Source organism: Clupea harengus, chromosome 26, assembly GCF_900700415.2.
Source record: "Clupea harengus chromosome 26, Ch_v2.0.2, whole genome shotgun sequence".
Classification (NCBI taxonomy): domain Eukaryota; kingdom Metazoa; phylum Chordata; class Actinopteri; order Clupeiformes; family Clupeidae; genus Clupea; species Clupea harengus.
In genome coordinates, this window is record NC_045177.1 from 5,844,341 (window position 1) to 5,850,992 (window position 6,652).

Sequence of the window (6,652 nt, forward strand, 5' to 3'; positions counted from 1 at the left end):
AAGGAAAAGGCTCAACAGACAGCAGTGGCTCCTCAGACCCGAGGGATCGGTCTTGAACCTTGTGTTTACCTCGTCTTGGATGTACTGAATCAGGAAGGGAGAAGCCCGCAGGTTGTCCACGGGGAAACCGAAGAAGCCCTGGATCTCCTTCTGGTGCAGATCCATGGTGATGATGTGAGTTAAACCTGTCAGGCGGGAGGATAGAGAGAGAGAGAGGCGGGGGGGGGTGGGGGATTAACACCTTGGCTGGTGAAGGTGTTGATGAGGCTGGTGGCCTGCTGCTGGTGTAGTGTTACACTCCAGCTATGTGACAACAAGCAGCCTGCACTCTCATCAACTCAACGCCAACACAAGCAGAACCACAAGCATGGCACGGAGTGGCATCCACACTCGACTGGTTTGGCGGACAGAGAGATAGACAGATGTAACCTGTACCTGCTTTGGCCAACATGGACGCCAGCAGTTTACAGACGATGGAGCCCCTCTTCCTCATCTTACACTGCTTGCTGTAGGGGAAGTAGGGGATGACCCCGATGATGTTCTTCGCACATGACGTCTTCAGGGCGTAGGCCATGATCAGCAGCTCCATGATGGCGGTGTTCACATCTCTTTAAAGAGAAACAAGAGAGATGAGAGAGAATATGAGAGATTTCTTCTGAGGCCGAGCATAGAGCGTGTTAGCAAGGACCTCATGATAATGTCCATGTTTACTAGACTTAGTTGGGATTTTCAGTCTCAAATCTTTCTCTTGATGGGATAGAAATGTCAGTGACGTTACAGACCAGTCTATCCATCTTCTGTAACTATAACTTGACCGTTGAACCAAAATGTTTTGATCTCTCACTAGAACTAATTTAACTTCCTTTACATATTTCAATTGAACATATATTAAGTGGTGCTGATATGCAGAGTCATCCAGGATGTAGTAAAGAAGACAATCTATCCCATTGCACTTCCACAGAATGAATGAAATGCCACCATTAGGGCACCACCGGTGGCTATGTTCATTCCAGCATCATTAGTGAGCTTCCCTCGCATCTCCTCTCATATTACCACCCTGGCATAGCGCCAGTCCTGGCACTCTCAAAATTCCACAGAAGCTCATTCAGAAGCAGGCAGCTGGCTACTTATGCCAAGGCATACCACCAGTTGAACCCTGAACCTAAGAGGCCTTTCTCAAGCCCCTTAGACCTCCATGAAAGAAGCAGCCATTGTTCCCATAAAGCACAAGCTGGCTTTTCTCCACGCTTTTCATATTTGACCTTTACTCAGGGTTATTACATGCAGACTGGCACATTCATGGTAAATATGGGTGCTTCTGCAACTGCCTGTATAAATATGGTCATGGAGGTCCAAAGTTGAACAACATATCACATGCGTGCAGCATATCACTTCTGGGGCATATTCAGTTCTGGACCTGTATGTGGCTTCTGAAACCACTAATGCCTAATGACTATTATGAATTCAGTACGTATCCTGAGGATATATCCAGGTAAGCCTCTCCATTTTTCACTCTGCAATTGTTGGCAACACACAAAAAGGTCATACAAATGTCCTATAATATTTTAAAGGCAATAATACACAATTAATAGTTTTATTGTCTTGTCATTGTGTGGTATTACATGTGTTAGTGGTACTTTCTTCTTTACTAGCCCCTTTCAGTGAGCCCCACAAGTACAGGTAGAATGCCACATGACCTTTCCCATTCCAGGGCCTCTGTAACTCGACACCAAGCAGTAGGTGATGGAGAGTGGTACACTCTTCACGTTACCAGCTCATCTTTACCAGGGGGAGCGAGACCAGGTCCCCTCCAGAGAAGCAGAAGTCCACTAATGTGTGCTGGACAGAACAGCATCAAAGGCTCCCCGTAACTGGAGGGTCCTTTAGCCATGCTAGCTAAGCCATGCTAGCTGCTGCTGTGTAAGGGACAGACTTGCCAACTCTCACGGCTTTTTGCCATGAGACACATTTATGTCCTGTCTCACGCTAGCATTAAAAAAAAATCCACTGCCTTCAATGCAGCTCATGCCATAAAATACACCTCCTTTGGTCAATCTTTGTCAATCTCAATTTTGAAAATGGCCAACTCTGTGAGGTACAAAACGAAGCAGTCCTCCTTAAGGCTCTCACCTCGTAGAGTGACAGAGGGTCATCACCTCAGAAAGGCCATCCTCCACCACTCACTGTAACTTACACAGTTTAAGACAGACACCTGAGATCGCTCTACCTCGTTGAGTGACAGGGCCACCACCTTAGAAGACTGTGCTCCACCACTCTCTATAACTCACACAGTTTAAGACAGACACCGGAGAACCAGGACCTGAATTAATGACCAGATAAAGTGTACTTCTTCGCTGTCGCCAGGCACACTGAGAGTAAGCTACTCACGCGCCTAAAAGAAAGTGCCATTACCAAAACGTTTGGACATACCCCAAATGCGTTTGTGTCTTAAAGACACACGAGCTCTGAAATTCAAGTACCGTATTTTCCGGACTATAAGCCGCTACTTTTTTCCCACGCTTTGAACCTCGCGGCTTAAACAACGATGCGGCTAATTTATGGATTATGATACCTGTGACTGTATACGGTGGCTTTGTGTTTACGGTGGCTTTGTGGAGCTAGGATGCTAGCATGGATGCAGCCGCATGGATGCTTAGCTCCACGCGATTTCTCAGTATCTCTCAATAACTTAACTAATGTCAAAATAACCACAGTCTACCAGCGTAGACAGAACACAACTCAAAACACTTTAGAAAATAAAATAAAAGTTACAACAATACCAAATCCAGTCTTCAAGTTCTTTAGCTCACTGGTTTCAAACTAGCGTCTGTCTTCAATCTAACGTTCTAGCTTCTGATTGACTCTTGCGACTGTGCGCTCTTAAAGCAACAGTGCACTTATCTAACTGGCAAAACTAACTATTGTATTAGTTTTGATATTCATTTTAGCCTGTGTAAAGTTAATTTGTTTCAATGTTGCGGTAGGCACCTGCGGCTTATAGACATGTGCGGCTTATTTATGTTAAAAATAATTATTTTTAAAAAATTCAGTGTGTGAGGCTTATATTCAGGTGCGCTCAATAGTCCGGAAATTACGGTAGTGAGACTTCAGTTTTCATTTCGTTTGGAAAGAAAAACCAAGTAATGACAGGCATGTATTTTGATCCACTGTGCTTATGAAATGAAAACCCAGACGCCGTGTCTGTGCATAGGAGTCACGAGACACCAACACGCTCACATTTCCATGACCCCTTCATTTCAACTGTACTTCCCTCTAGTCTGACCTAAAGTGACACTGTGCAAAAACTGACCACGTGTTGCGCTTTTATGAGCTACTACTTTTGGTATCATCTTCAAATTAATTTTGATGGAATATGGTCATGTGAAGGACAGATACACACACACACCTGTCGTTCCACTAGCTGTCCAGGCTTAGCTGCACTAAGTAGTTTTGTTGTTTGGGGTTGGGACACCCTGCGAAGATGTAAGAAAAGCCTTTACAGCAGGATATCGCCAAAAGACGCCAGTTAGCATGTTAGCATGTTAGCAAGCTTTTATCAGTGCCAACTGCGCTGTTGGTAGCGTTTGCCAGTTTTGTGCATGCTAGTTAGCTCTATGCTAATTTTTGACCGAACCTAAATAATGCTGCTTTAGTGTACAGTGAGGTACACATTCATCAGTGTCCCTGCTCCCAAGGAGCTGAGCATACAACTTCAATTGTGACATTTGCCTGTGCATTTGACAGTCTAGACAGGTGCTGCTAGGTTCTGTGTAGGGTGTTTTTCCACTCAGTCGTGTCAGCAAGGCCACACCATACAGACAGGCACCGAGCTTTTATTTGTTATTCACAGGAGTATGCTAATAAAGTGCATAGCTTCACTCTCCTTGCACTGATTATCAAGGAACACACTGAGCCCACACGTGAAAACCACAGATCTTGCCAACAAGGAGACAACTCACATTACAAATAACATAGACTAAGGAAGGAATGACAAAATAACTTCTCCCCAAGACACTGCAAACATAACATGGCTTAAGCCATTCCTGTTTTCGGTCTTGACTTTCTATGTAGCTTCAGTTCAGCTGATAGCTGGCAGAAACGGTGCACCGCCTGATTCTGGGTCAGCTTGGTTTCAAATGTGTTACAGAGAAAGTGGCACAGCAGATTTTTTTTAGGTTAGGCGTGCTGCGTGCTTCAGTGGTGGGCTGACCCGGCAGACCAGACGGCGAGGCAAGAAACGACTCGGGCGCGATGACACCGCAGCATTCCACAGTGGCCTCGTTTCCATAGACACCGACAAAATGCCTGGGCATGATGTAGGTCACCACGGCAACCTACAGGCCGCCGAGAGCTCCTTACCTGGGTATGGTCTCTGGATGATGAAGATGAGAGCTCCTTACCTGGGTATGGTCTGGATGATGAAGATGTCCTGCCCACGAACAGACTCCTTCACGTCTACTCTGGTTTCTATCAGAGAAGGGGGGAAAATAAACAGAAACAGAATTTAAATCAACCGAGGTGGCTTACTAATACAGTGATGAAACTGCTCTGATTACATTATGCTTAAATTGAAGGGAATTGAACATTGAATCTACACTGTGTTAGAAGTGACATGAGTGCGTTAAGCACCATGGTGGGATGATGTTGATTGGCCACTTACCTTTGTTAGAAGCCTGATAGACCACAGACTTTCCCAAGTCAACACCAAGACGCCTGTTGGGAGAGACGCAAGCACGTGAGTGTACTATATGTTTGCACAATCACAACCCGCAAGACAAAAGCACTTTACCTACAACCCACACACCCACGCCACCCACACCCACACACACTCAGTGTGAGCAGAATAAGCTCTTAACCAACCGATTCAAGAGATTCCACAGTGAAGAACAAATACAAACCGGAGACAAAACAGATAGCAGTTTATGGCCGAATTCACTCCCCCCTCTGCGTTAAGCACTTAGATAAAAGACAAGGTTATGCATTTCCTTAAGACAGCTGACCAACACTACAGTATGTTACAAGGCCAGACATGAAGTCCAACTTTCAACACCCTACCAGAGGACAGGAGGGAAAAAAAGCTGAAAAAAAAAAAAGTTTTTACGGATACGAGTTATAGAGGGACAGTCCCTAGGGGAACCATGTGTTGACTAAAGATGTGTTGACATGGTAACAGCCTCCCTCGTAAAAAAGGACACAGAAGGTTAAGGAGCATAAACCTGTCAAATAGTGAGGATGAAATGGGTGCCCCTTGCTACAAAGAGCCATTAGCCCTCATGCTGGCCCGCGTGTTCAGACCCTCTCTAGTGGACCCAGCATCACAGGGCACTGCTGCACACTCGCTCCTATGGGGTTGGGGCACACACACACACGCCCCTATGGGGTTGGGTCACACACACACACGCCCCTATGGGGTTGGGTCACACACACACACGCCCCTATGGGGTTGGGTCACACTCGCTCCTGTGGGGTTGGGTCACACACTCGGGGTTGGGTCACACACTCGCCCCTATGGGGTTGGGTCACACACTCGCTCCTGTGGGGTTGGGTCACACACTCGCTCCTGTGGGGTTGGGTCACACACTCGCCCCTGTGGGGTTGGGTCACACTCGCCCCTGTGGGGTTGGGTCACACACTCGCTCCTGTGGGGTTGGGCCACACACTCGGGGTTGGGTCACACACTCGGGGTTGGGTCACACACTCGCCCCTATGGGGTTGGGTCACACACTCGGGGTTGGGTCACACACTCGCCCGTGTGGGGTTGGGTCACACACTCGCTCCTGTGGGGTTGGGTCACACACACGCCCCTATGGGGTTGGGTCACACACACTCGCCCGTGTGGGGTTGGGTCACACACTCGCCCGTGTGGGGTTGGGTCACACACTCGCCCCTGTGGGGTTCGGGCGGATCAGCTATGGGGGACGTCTGTGACTGCCAGAGCACACAGACCCTGAAAGTGATAGAAAAAGAGACTGACAGGGTTTGGCTGTGGTATCGGTTATATGCACGGTTAAACTGGACTAATATTGTTTTTATGTAGCAGTATGTCGGTGCCAGGCCAAGTCAGTCAATTTAACCTAGAAAGAAAATCAACATCCTGACTGCCTAGAGGGAAAATGTAAAATTAGTTTAATTCACAAAAGAACAGCGCAGGCTATTTTGGGCCACTCGTAATCAAGCTGAAGAGAGTCAGAAGAAACCAGGTGAGCCCATGCAAATGGCTTCCTGGTGATTGTTTTAATAACAGGGTAGGGTTCCACATCCCCTCATCCATCTTCTGAGGACAGGAAAGGACAGGACAGCTGGCTGTGTAACAAGACAGGTAGAAGACAACTGCCCAATTGTACCCAGAGGCAACTGCTCTTTCAGAGCCCCCTGAGTATTTGTGTGCATGTGTCTGTTTGTTTGTAAGTGTCTGTCTATTCTCTCTCTCTGTCTATTCTCTCTCGCTGTACTTTCTCTCTCTGTACTCTGTACTCTGTACTCTGTGTGTGTGTGTGTGTGTGTGTGTGTGTGTGTGTGTGTGTGTGTGTGTGTGTGTGTGTGTGGGGGGGGGGGGGGGGGGCTCATCTTGAAATGCTTGTCCGCCAGACACAAATCAGTGGCTGGCAGCCATTACCCAATTCGGCACGATGGCCATCCCACCCTGCCCATC

General features: G+C 47.3%; 1 pseudogene; it reads right to left on the reverse strand.

Annotated features, from left to right (window-relative positions):
* Positions 1-4,753, reverse strand: part of LOC116219899 — a 12,921-nt pseudogene extending 8,168 nt beyond the window's left edge.
* Between the last annotated feature and the right edge of the window lie 1,899 nt (positions 4,754-6,652).